A 12,681-nucleotide genomic window follows, 5' to 3' on the forward strand; every position below is an offset into this window, starting at 1 on the left:
TATTATATACCGCTTCACAGTGCTTTTCAGCCCTCTCTAAGCAGTTTACAGAGTCAGCATATTGCCCCCAACAATCTGGGTCCTCATTTTACCAACCAAAGGATGGAAGGCTGGGTCAACCTTCAGACAGCCAGAATCAAACTGCTGGCAGTGAATAGAGTAAACCTGCAATACTGCATTCTAACCATTGCCCATAAGCTCAGTAATCATGTCACCTGAAATTTCTTTACAACTGAGGTTCCTCTAAATAACAGAAGTTCAATTGTGCAGTCTGCAGAGAGCCTTATATTTTCCTTCTTTTTTTCTGAAGGCTGTTTTAATATGCTATCTATTATTTGAACTCCATATTTTTCCTCTCCATCACTGTGTCTCCAAAAAGGTGAGAGAGAGAGAGAAGGGGGGGGATAATTTTACTACTGTGTTTCCCTGAAAATAAATCCCACCGCGAAAACAAGCCCTAGCCTGATTTTTGATGTGGGCCTAATATAAGCCCCACACCAAAAATAAGCCCAGGGGGAAGGGCGTGGCCAGCACGAGAGGCGGCAAGCGTGCAGGGCAGTGGTGGGTTGCCCCCGGTTTGCACCGGTTCTATAGAACTAGTAGTAAAACAGGCGGGAAGCTCCGCCCACCGACCCCGATGTCATCAAAACGCTTCTGCACTTGCGCAAAAAAGCACGTGTGCGATTGAAGCAAGCACGTGTGCGCAGCCCCGCTGTGAATTGGTAGTAAAGGTAAGTAGAACCCACCCCTGGTGCAGGGGCCAACAGTGTCCAGCAGCAGCTGCAGCCCACAGTCCCCTTGGCACAGCATAAATAACGATAAATCCAAGCACGGAGACAGAGGCGGGTGGAGAAGACAGGCGATCCTGAAAAGGCGAACACTTTTTGCCCGAATGGAGAAATGATGGAGACTCAAAGCTTCATGTACTTGCAAGAGGAAAGGTTTGAAGCGGAGCGATTAGCTCCATTTCAAAGCGTCCCTTTTGCAAGCAGACAAAACTTCATCTCCCTTTGGGTGAAAAGTGTTTGGGCAGCTACCACAGGCCCAGCCCTCTCTGCCCCACTGTCTACTTGCCCGCGGCCTCAATTGGGGCCAAGCTCTCAGCACATCCCAGCCTCCACCTACCCTGCCAGGAGGATGAAGAGCCCCCGCAAGGCCAGCAGCAGCATGGGCAGCAGCTTGGCGGCCAGCACAGCACCCGCTGCAGCCGAGAAGTGTACTGGCAGCAGCTGGGCCAGCAGGCAGGGCGAGTGGAGGCTGAGGCATGCCAAGAGCTTGGCCTGTTGCAGCTGCGGGCAAGCAGACAGTGGGATGAAGACATTGAGGCCAACAGTAGCTGCACTCCCATTCCCGTCAGTCCTCACACTCGCCGCCTCCCACACTTAAAAAAAGAAACCTCCCCAAAAATAAGTCTGAATGCTTATTTTCAAGCCCAAAAGAAAATAAGACCAGGCCTTATTTTCGGGGAAACACAGTAGCTACCCAGCTTGCTGTTACAGAACCAGCAAGTAATTCTACAGAATTTATTTCTGTTTTTTCTTTTGATTTACCAGAAACCAACATAGTTGTAAGAATTCCACTTCTATCACTCCTTAGGTTAGATGAGAAGCAATACGTGAGATACTCCCTGGAAGAGAGCTGGCAGCAGGAAATTAGTATGTACAGGAATTTGAAGAAAGTTTTCTTCTCGTAGAACCTAGATGAATGTGCACTGTATGTAAATTGTCTATTTTGCTAGAGGAACATAAACTGGCTTGAACCTCAGCTTCCTAATATATGCAAATACACTATGTACTGTACCTTCATTAAAATGATCGTCTTTTTGCTTTACTTGACTGAATTAATTCTTCACATTCCTAAATGCAACAAAAATCAGTAATTCTACATTGTACTAGTTTCACTTCTACATACTCCTCAGTGGTCTTCCGTATCTTTTTCCCCCTAACATTCGAGTAAAGGGAATGGGACAGCCAGCCTTGAATACAGCAGTGTTATAATTGTCTCCTGCAAGAGAAGAAAAAGATTGGATTCTCTGATGCTCCCTTCCATTTTCTTCAGAATAGATTCTCTCTGTTCCTGTATCCAGTGCTATGGTGATACCGGTACCAAAACCAAGTAGTTGCATTTATATATTATATTTCCTTTTTCTGGGGGACAAATAATTGCTATAGCCACTGCTACAGTACAAATGTTCAAGACATAAAATGGTAATTAATTCCTGCTAATGCATCCCATGGAAAATGAGTTGGAATCAGTTCCTGCATCTTATTTCTAAAGAGAGAGAAAATGCCCCTAGTGCAGTGATGGCTAACCTTTTCCGGACCGAGTACCCAAAGTGCCAGAACCCCCAAAATGTAATGCGTAGGCTGCCCCTATGTGCAAGTGCCCTGTCCCTGTGCATGCACATGTGCCCCCTGCATGCACTCCACCCCATGCATGTGCACACCCACCCCGCGCATGTGCCCCATGCGCATCCCTGTGCATGCACAGCCAAGTCCCGAAGACCAGCTGGCCGGTGGGAGGTGCATGCGCTGTGTAGCTGAACTGGGGCAACAGCTCGCATGCCATCAGAGAGGGCATTGTGTGCCACCTCTGGCACGCATGCCATCCCCATCATGGCCCTAGTGGAAGACAGTAGAATGTTGTAAAGTTTTATTTTTTTTATCCCTTCCTCTCAACAATGAAGTCCCCCAACAATGGGACTGTAACTGGACCAGATGTAACTTAGAAAAATGAGGGTAAGAGTGAAGGAATCCATAACTTATTTCCCATCAACAGTACGAAAAAGAGAGGTAGTATCTGAGGCAATTCTTTGCCTGATTGCAACGAGATTCGCCTAGCCATGCCATGCCGATCTCAGCATTACATCTTAAAACCCTAATTTTTCTCCACAAAGCATGCTTGTATACTGAGAAGCAGATTTTTCCAAGGCATTGCAGTTTCATGCATTCTATTTTTATTTCACTTTTATTTTGAGGCTACCAAGGAGCTTGTTTTAAGTATGGGTGCTTGCAACATGATTTTATGAGTTTTATGATTTTGAAGCACTGGTCTGTATTATATATTCTGAACATATATATTTTGTTTAAATATATTAATATATTTAAATAATATAATATATAATATATTCTGAATTCTCCTGCCCATCCATCAATTACTTCTTTGAATTGAATCTGTTATAATTGGAAATAGGTCCAGTATTACATAGTCACCCTCTAGAGAAAGAAAAAGATAGCATTTGTTTGGTGGGCGTTTTACTGTAAAAGAGAAAGAAGGATAGGGTACATTTACCGTATTAGATTCAACATAGGACTCCAGTCCTAAGCCAATATTACTACAACAATATGAATATATTACCGTGTTTCCCCGAAACGAAGACCTCGCTGGATAATAAGCCAAATCGGGCTTTTCAGCACATGCGTTAAAATAAGCCCCCCAACAAAAAAATAAGCCCCCCCCCATCAATTATTTACATGACTGCACAGCCGGTCCTGCCATTTCCTCTGATTGCTTGCCGCACAACCAAAACAAGTTGAGGAGGCGAGGCCAGAGGGGGGGAAGGGGGGAACATGCCCTCCCCTCCCTGTTCTTCATGCCGGCCAAGCAGCTAGCCGCCGCTGCCCTGACGTATCCCACCACCACTGCTGCCTCGTGGAGCAGGACTCTGCAATGGTTGTTGTGCCATTGTACGCACAAACTGCAGCACCACACGAGCTTTATTATACCGACACAGCTGGCGTCCTGCAGCTCGCAGCTGCACCGGTATGTCAAACCTCACGGCAGCGTTGTCGTTCATGCATGCAAGGATACAAGCCTTGCAGAGTTCTGCTCCACAAGGTGGCGGCGGCGCGATGAGTCTTACAAAGACTCATTTCTGACAGGTGGGGCAGGGGAGAAGCGAGATGCGTGGAGCAAGACGTGGCTCCCCTTGCCGTCTCTTCTCCTCCCCCCCCCCCCACCAGGCATGGCAGGGCTCCTGCCCCTTGCTTAGCCCCCTATAGGGATGCAATTTGGGGGTGGCAAGTGGGGCCTTCCTGTTCCTCCCTAAAGGGGGCAGGTGGCTAAGCAAGGAGCAGGAGCCCTGCCATGGCCAGCGAGGGAGGGGAGAAGAGACGGCAAGGGGAGTCACGTCTCGCACCACACGTCTCACTTCTCAGAGTGAGACCTCTGTCAGAAATGAGTCTTTGTGAAATTGTTTAATTTGGAATACTTATCCTGCCAAGACCACCAGATAAAAGGAAGAGCACAAGTAATTAGAAAAAGTTCTATTATGGCTAATGGTGGTATATTAAGTTAGTGCACCAAAGCCCAGTAAAGATAAATATTCCTCCCTCCCCAGTTTATTATAACATGTATGAAAATTGCTAGACATGTATTGATAATTTAATAATTGCATCGTGCATTCATTTCAGTAAATCCTATTGATCTAGCAGAGTTTACACCTCTAAATACCTAGGATTGTACCGCAAGTTAATTTGGCGTGATTAATAAGAAAACAATTTTTGGAAGCCTTTGGTGTCCTTCGGGGAAACCACTTATTAGGAAGGAAAAAGTAAATCTCTTTAGTGCAGAGAAGAAAAGGCATGCATTTTAGACAATATTTTACAGGTAGTAAAGTTATTACTAAGGAAACAGAATTCAGCCACAAGTCTCTGATGGCTTTGTGTCAAGCATTCATTATACCATTAAGAAGCACTTTGTGCATAGAATTTGACATTTTGTCATAAAACTTGGTCCATTTGGAAAATTATATTCACCAGAAGCCAAAGATTAGTTCCCCTTAAAGCAGTGTTTCTCAACCTTGGAAGCTTGAAGATGGGTGGACTTCAACTCCCAGAATCCCCCAGTCAGCGCTGCTGGCTGGGGGATTCTGGGAGTTGAAGTCCACCAATCTTCAAGTTACCAAGGTTGAGAAACACTGCCTTAAAGCTACATTCCGAGTAATTTCTCAGATCATTGATCTCCTGTGACAAAAACTTAATTTGCACATTCAGCCTGTTTCAATGTGGATCTGGAGAAAAAGATTCACACTCTTTAAAAGGCACTATCAATAAAACCATAGCATCATCATGCCTGTATGGAAACTACTATGGCTTCAACTATGGGGAGATTGTAACAAGTTGTTGTTGTTGTTGCTGTTATGGTTGGAAAGAAACATTATTTTTTTTCTTTAAACTGCAACATTAAAAATGACTCAAGCATTATAGAATATAAACCAAATCCTAATACAGTGAAGTTTACCTTATTTTTTTTAAACCAGCAAAGATGGTTTAAGATAAAGACCAAAATGTACTTTGTTTGTTTGGAAATATATACCAGTAACATATAGAAATATATAATAAAAATGACCACACACTGGGATATTTAGAGGTTTTCAGCCACAATCCTGAGAGTTGAGATCGGAAGATTGGGGGGAGGAGGGGGACGAGGAGAAGGAGGAGAAGATTTCTCCCAGTGGGAAAGCATCCAAAGGTGCTCCCAATGCCCAAAGCCCAAACAAAAGAGGAATTCAATATTCAAGTGGCAGAAGACCAACCTTTATCCATAGCAACTTTAGAAAAGTTCATTTTCCAAAATATTTGTCATTGTTCAAGGACACTAGCTTTCAAATTCTTTAGCATCTTTTCCAAATAGATTTATTGTACCAATGCAATATTGTACCAATTTACTCTCAAAACTATCCACCTCTCCATTTCTCCCTCCTTTAGAAACTTTAGAAACTATAAGTTTGGCTACAATCCCTCCATTTATTTGATTCACTTCTTTTATTTACCATAGGTACTTGCAAGCTGAGGGCCCAGGAAAATTATAATTACGCAGATTTGAATAAGGAAATTGGTGTGACCAATATCTTGATTTTCTTTCTGAGCAACTCCTTTCCCATCCCACCTTGCCTTTTCTTGGCATTCTTCATATTGGAACACAAAACATTTGGTAGGTGTGAGTAACCCTCTGTAAAATGAAATTTTAAAAAGGGGAGCTTCAACTGATGCCCCAAAGAAGGGCTTCCCTAGAAAATTGGAAAAAGGGGGAGAATTAATATAGAGAGACAGGGAACAATTACAAAAATATGTACAATTAACTTCACTGTTTTTTAAAAGTCATTATACACAGGCAATTCTTATGCAACCCTAGTAAGCAACAACATGGCACATGGAAATACAAGAAAACCCATGTTAGTTAGCTAGTGCAACAGTACTACAAAAACCATATCACAAGTATGAGGACCCAAATTGTTGGGGGCAATATACTGACTCTGTAAACTGCTTAGAGAGGGTTGTAAAGCACTGTAAAGTGGTATATAAGTCCAAATGCTATTGCTATTACAAAGTCCATACTCTGTGACCCTTTAAACTCTTCCTGAAAATCAGACAAGGGAATTTCAGATGGAAGATAGTTTTCTCCAAGCCTAAAGATAAGCAAGCCAGAATTATAACCCCTTCTGCCTTCTTCATAAAAGTTCTATTGCTATGATTGGAAGACAAATCTGCACAAGGCGAAAATGAAGGTAAAGGGTGGCTGGTTCTTCCGTCTGACACAATGTTTGCACTGCTTACTCCCTTGCATTTTGTTTTCAATGCAATTTCCTAGAGTTTTTTGTTTTTGTTTTCAAAAAAACCCCAGAGTATCAAATGATGAGAAATGTTTTAAAATCGTTATCCTGCCTTTAGTGTCATTCACAAATAAGTGCATACAGCTTTACCTTGTATGAACACAGCATTCCAAAAACAACCAAACTTCAGACCTACCATGTTTCCCCGAAAATAAGACCCTGTCTTATATTTTTTTGAACCCTGAAATAAGCGCTTGGCCTTATTGCCATGAGCTCAAAAACTCATTTATTATCAGGGGATGTCTTATTTGGGGGGAAACAGGGTACTCATAAACAGTATGTAATTGCACCACATTTTATGTGTCTGAAGACTTTGCTTCCATGCTTAAGATTCTGTTTTTAGTAATAAATTAACTGTCAGATGTAAATGCCTTATTCTCTATTGTGTAAATAATGTATATATGGGACATCAGGGGTTAACTTATTCTTTGGATTTTAATGTATTCATAATTTACCACTCCCATTCCTGGCTCCACCCCTTGTATATATAAGGAGCCACCCTCACCATTTTCCTGGCTTCTATCTTGAATATTCAGCGAATATAGAATGCCTATTATTATTAAAGAGAAATATATTTAAATCTCTAATTCTTATTATCTTTATTGAGTCTGATCCTGAAAATATTGCAACAAGCTGGTAGCAGAGGATGGTTAATTGACTCAATAAATAATTAAAAATGTCTAAGAAAGATAGGCCCAACACCAGGGCCTACAGCAAGGAAATAGAAACTGAACAAGAGATGATCAACGAATCCACTAACGCGATTTCGAGAGAATCCGAAGAATACACCACTGAAGAAGAAGAACTGATAAATGAAAATAATGACCAGGAAGAAATCGAAATAGAAAATAACGAACTCAGGTCAGAGATATTGAAGATACTAAAAAGCCAGAAGAACGATGAAAGCCTCATCGCGAACCTCCAAGAAATACTGAAGAACAACGGAGCAGCGAGAGAGAAAAACGTCGTTAAAGAAAAACCCAAAGATCAAAAAACTGTGAGTGAAATGAATACTGAGAAAGTCGTTGTAAAAAAGAAAAGATGTGATCCCGCGCGAAATTTTGAATGGCAGCCATCTTGGTTTCAACGAACTTCAAAAGAGAATGGAGCAGAGCCAATCAAAACGCTCAGTTCAAAATTTCTGGCGCGAAAAACGCTATCAGACGACGAAAGTGAAAAAGAAGACTCAAACTCTTCAGAAGAACCAGAATCAGAAAGTGAAGACGATTTAACAAAGTCTCAAGTAAAGTCAGCAATGAAAACGCTTTTTGCTGCTTTTGGGCCAAGATTGAAAATTTCCAAGGCACCAACGAAGAAGCAAGAGATCAAACCGACAACTCGAGACCTGCACGATCCCATCCTGACTTCGAAGGCGACGACACCTGAGCCCAGAGAGCCATGCCGATTCCGTCCTACACCGCAGACCGGATCAAGTGCCAACGCACACGAAAGAAAGAGAAGAGCTGTCGCCACCACCAGAACCCCTAAAACCGAACCAGAGACCGACTCATCTGAAGAGGAGCGGAACGAGAGAGCTGAAATGGAGAGAACCTTCCACGACGACGCCAAGGAAGAAATGAGCAACGCGCATGTGCAAAGCTACGTAGACGGCCCCGAAAGACTTGAACTGGCCAGAGAACCGCGCAGACTCGTTGCGAGCATCCCCATGCCGTTCTGTAATTTCCTGCACTTGCGAGACCACGGACTGCCTCAGGTTGTAAGTAATGGACAAAATAATGTGGGGAACTTACCCAGTGACTTCCCAAAACTTAGAATTGATGGCATTAATTTACAAGAGTGGTATCAACAGCTTCAGGTTGTCTTTATGAAAGAAAATTTACTATTCTTTATAACTAGTCCTCCAAGAAGACCTTGGACTTTAAAAATAGATTGTTTACATCATAGAGCATTTTTCATAATAATATCTAGCGTATCTCCTGCAATGTATCATAGCATCAAATCAAACCTAACTGTGTCAGAAATAATTCAATGCATGTTTAATCTATTTCACAGCGATAGCGTAGCTACAACTACAAGAATGTCTAAGGATTTCTTTTCTTCTAGAGTGAAACCAGGGGTTTCTATAAGTGAGCATTTGATATCTCTAAACAAAATAAGAGCTGAGCTGCAATTGAGGGGGGAAGTGATTTCAGATCAAACAATGAAAAGTGTTATTATCAATTCACTTGATCCATCATGGGATAGCTTTATGTCACACTTAGATACTATTAATTTAGGATATTTAACCATAGAAAGTCTATCTAACAAATTGATAGCAGAAGACAATTCAAGAAAAAATCGTTCCAGTAATCAAACAGAACACAAATCTTTTAGGAAAGTAGCTTTCCAAGAAAAATATAATGAAGCCTTTAGATGTCACAATTGTGGGTCCAGGGAACACAGTAGAAGAGACTGTCCCAAAGTCTCAAGGGAGAGACATAGGCCAGAATATAGGAGCAAATACAATTATAGACAGTCTTCCACAGATAGACACAAATATAGAAGCCCACCAAATTACAGAGAAAGTAGAGGGGGTAGAGAAAATTCAAAAGAGAGAAAATCTGGGTCACTAAATGGACTAAACAAACAAGAAAACACCAAAACACAACAAAATGAGAACAATAATTGGCTTATTGATTCTGGTGCAACCAATCACACCACTAACAACAAAAGTATATTATCTTCATTTACAGAAGATAAGTTTGTGATAAAGGTAGCTAATCAAGAAAAGGTTCAAGTATTAGGCAGAGGAAATGTGACCTTGCCTGGTTTAGGTAAAATAGAGGGGGTATTATTAATCCCAGAAATACCTCATAACATACTAAGTGCTATAAAACTAAGCAGAGATTCTGACATCAATATAGTTTTCTCAAAGGGGAAAGCAACTTTAGAGAAGGACAAAACAAATATAGGCACTGTGATGATAAAAGGAGGTCTACCCTATCTGATAACGAAAGAAAGATGGTTACATAACATTGATTCAAATATGGAAGATTGTATTGAAGCAGATGATGAAAATGTTAGTAACAGTGACAATGATGAATGTAAAATATCTCATGATCACAAAAATACACACAATGAGAAGAAACCAAAAATAGGTAAACCAATTCATGATGAGTGTGCTCACATCTTACATAGGAAGTTAGGACATGCAAGCTTTCCTGTAGTTCAAAAAATGACTGAACACGCAGAAGGTGTCAAAATAAAAAATTGTGAAAATTATTTGGAATGCTCAGTATGTAAATCCACCAAACTAAAAACCAGTCCCAGACCAAAAAAATCTAACAGATCAACTAACAATATTTTTGACTTAGTACATATGGATTTAGTTGGTCCATTAACTCCATCAATTACCTATAGAAAACGTTACTTTCTAACAATAGTGGATGATTATAGTCGCTATGGTTTTGTTTACACATTAAAGCACAAGGATGAAACCTTTCAGAAATTTAAGGAATTCTACAAACGCATAGAAACACAACATAATATCAGAATAAAACAAATTATGACAGATAGGGGATGTGAATTCATGTCTAAAGAATTCTCCCAATGGTTAAAGGATAGGGGAATGCTACATTTCACGTCCAATCCATTTTCTGCGTTTCAAAACGGGATTGCAGAGAGAAAGAATTCCACACTACAAACCATGATTAGATGCACATTAGAGGATGCTGGTTTAGGCAAACAATTCTGGTCAGAAGCCCTACATTATTCAAATTACACTCAAAATAGAACCTGGTCCAGTATTGTGAATAAGACACCGTATGAGGTGATGTACAATAGGAAACCTAAATTAGCACACATGCACATATTTGGAGTCACTGCAGATGTGCACATACCTAAGCAGTTGAGGAGAAAGGGAGAAAACGTATCCAGAAGATTAAGATTTATGGGATATGAAACTGGAACCAAAGGGTACAGATTCATTGATAATAATAACAAATTTATAGTCTCCAGAACAGCTGTGTTTCATGAGCAGGCCAATTGGTCTAAACTGCACCTTAATGAAATATTTCCAAATAAATGCAAAGATGCGATATCTTGCGAGGAAGGGACAATAGAAAATCAAAACATTAACAAAAATAAGAACAAAACCAAAACTTGGACAAATAGTCAGCATAAAATAAAGACAGACACATTAACAAAAAAGGAAGCTAGATATTTGCACGACAACCATAGCAAACCTGAAAGAGCTATTAGAAACAATAGAAATCAAATACCAAGTAAATACAAAGATTACATAATGCATATGAATGGAGAACAAATAACACCTAATACATATGAGGAAGTATTAAAACTCCCTCGTGAAGAAAGAGAAAAATGGGAACTAGCTATGAAAAAAGAGATGGAAAGTTTGCAAGGATTAAATGTATTCACTCCTGCGATCGCACCTAAGGATAAAACAATTATAGGTACCAGGTGGATTTATAAAATTAAGAACCTAGAAGGTGGCAATACTTTATACAAGGCTAGACTAGTTGCACAAGGTTATGCACAAAAATATCCAGAAGATTATACTGACACATACTCCCCCACGGTGAGGACAGAGAGTGTTAAAACTGCTCTAGTAGTAGCATCTGCACTCAATCTGGACGTATTTCAATATGACATACAGACTGCGTATTTACACGCAAAACTAGATAAGGAAATATATGTAAGAGCACCACATAGTCAATACACTAATAAGAATGAAATTTGGTTATTAAACAAGAGTCTATACGGATTAAAGCAATCTGGCAAGAGATGGTACGATTGCTTGGTAAAAGTACTAAAGACCATGGATTTCAACGCTACCACTGCTGATAACTGTTTCTTTGTAAAAAAGAGTGATGATCACATTGAATTTGTATTAATTTATGTGGATGATATTTTATATATAGGAAAACACAAAGAGAGCAGGGAAATCTTTGTAAATAAGTTAAACGAACATTTCTCGTTGAAATCTCTAGGTAAACCTTGGTGTACAAATTAACAAAACTAGAAGGGGATTCAAACTTACTCAGAAAGATAAGATCATTGAACTTCTAAACAAATGTAATTTAAACAATGCCAAAACCTGTGACACTCCTATGCAAACTGATTTCCTTAGAAACACTGATGAGTCTTCCCCTGAATTTAAAGATAATACATTTTACAGATCAGTTATAGGCTCACTCCTTTATATATCTAATTGGACCAGACCAGATATTGCATTACCTCTCAATTTATTGTCAAGATATGTTAGCAAACCAACCATGTATCATTGGGAAGCTGTCAAAAGAATTTTAAGATATTTGAAAAGTACATTAGATTTTTGTTTAGTATTAGAACCTAATAATGACAAAGAACCAAAAATTACCTGTTATGCGGATGCAGATTGGGCTGGTGATACATCATGCAGAAAGAGTACTTCTGGTTATATTTTTCTATTGAATGATTGTCCAGTTTACTGGTACACTGGTAAACAAGAACTGGTAGCCACTTCAACCACAGAAGCGGAATATGTTTGTTTATCCAAAGCTGCAAATAACCTTGTATGGTTCAATGACTTGATCTCAGATGTTTGGAAAAAACCTGCATTACCTTTTGTTGTGCATGAAGATAATAAAGCAGCCATTGAAATATCCAGATCCGATGCCATTGGACAAAGGTCCAGGCATATTGATATAAAATTTAAGCACGTGAGACAATTATCTCAAGATGGATTCATCAAAGCAATACATTGTGATACTTCTGAACAATTAGCTGACATATTAACGAAGCCTTTACCTTCTAAACAGCACAAATATTTAACTTCTAAATTGTATGTATTATATTGTCCTGAATCTGAATGTAATTGGTGTTGTATAGCGAACCGGCATTTAGAGGGGGATTTGTCAGATGTAAATGCCTTATTCTCTATTGTGTAAATAATGTATATATGGGACATCAGGGGTTAACTTATTCTTTGGATTTTAATGTATTCATAATTTACCACTCCCATTCCTGGCTCCACCCCTTGTATATATAAGGAGCCACCCTCACCATTTTCCTGGCTTCTATCTTGAATATTCAGCGAATATAGAATGCCTATTATTATTAAAGAGAAA

This window comes from Pituophis catenifer, unplaced genomic scaffold (assembly GCF_029215685.1).
Source record: "Pituophis catenifer annectens isolate HBS135680 unplaced genomic scaffold, rPitCat1.0.hap2 SCAF_2, whole genome shotgun sequence".
NCBI lineage: Eukaryota > Metazoa > Chordata > Lepidosauria > Squamata > Colubridae > Pituophis > Pituophis catenifer.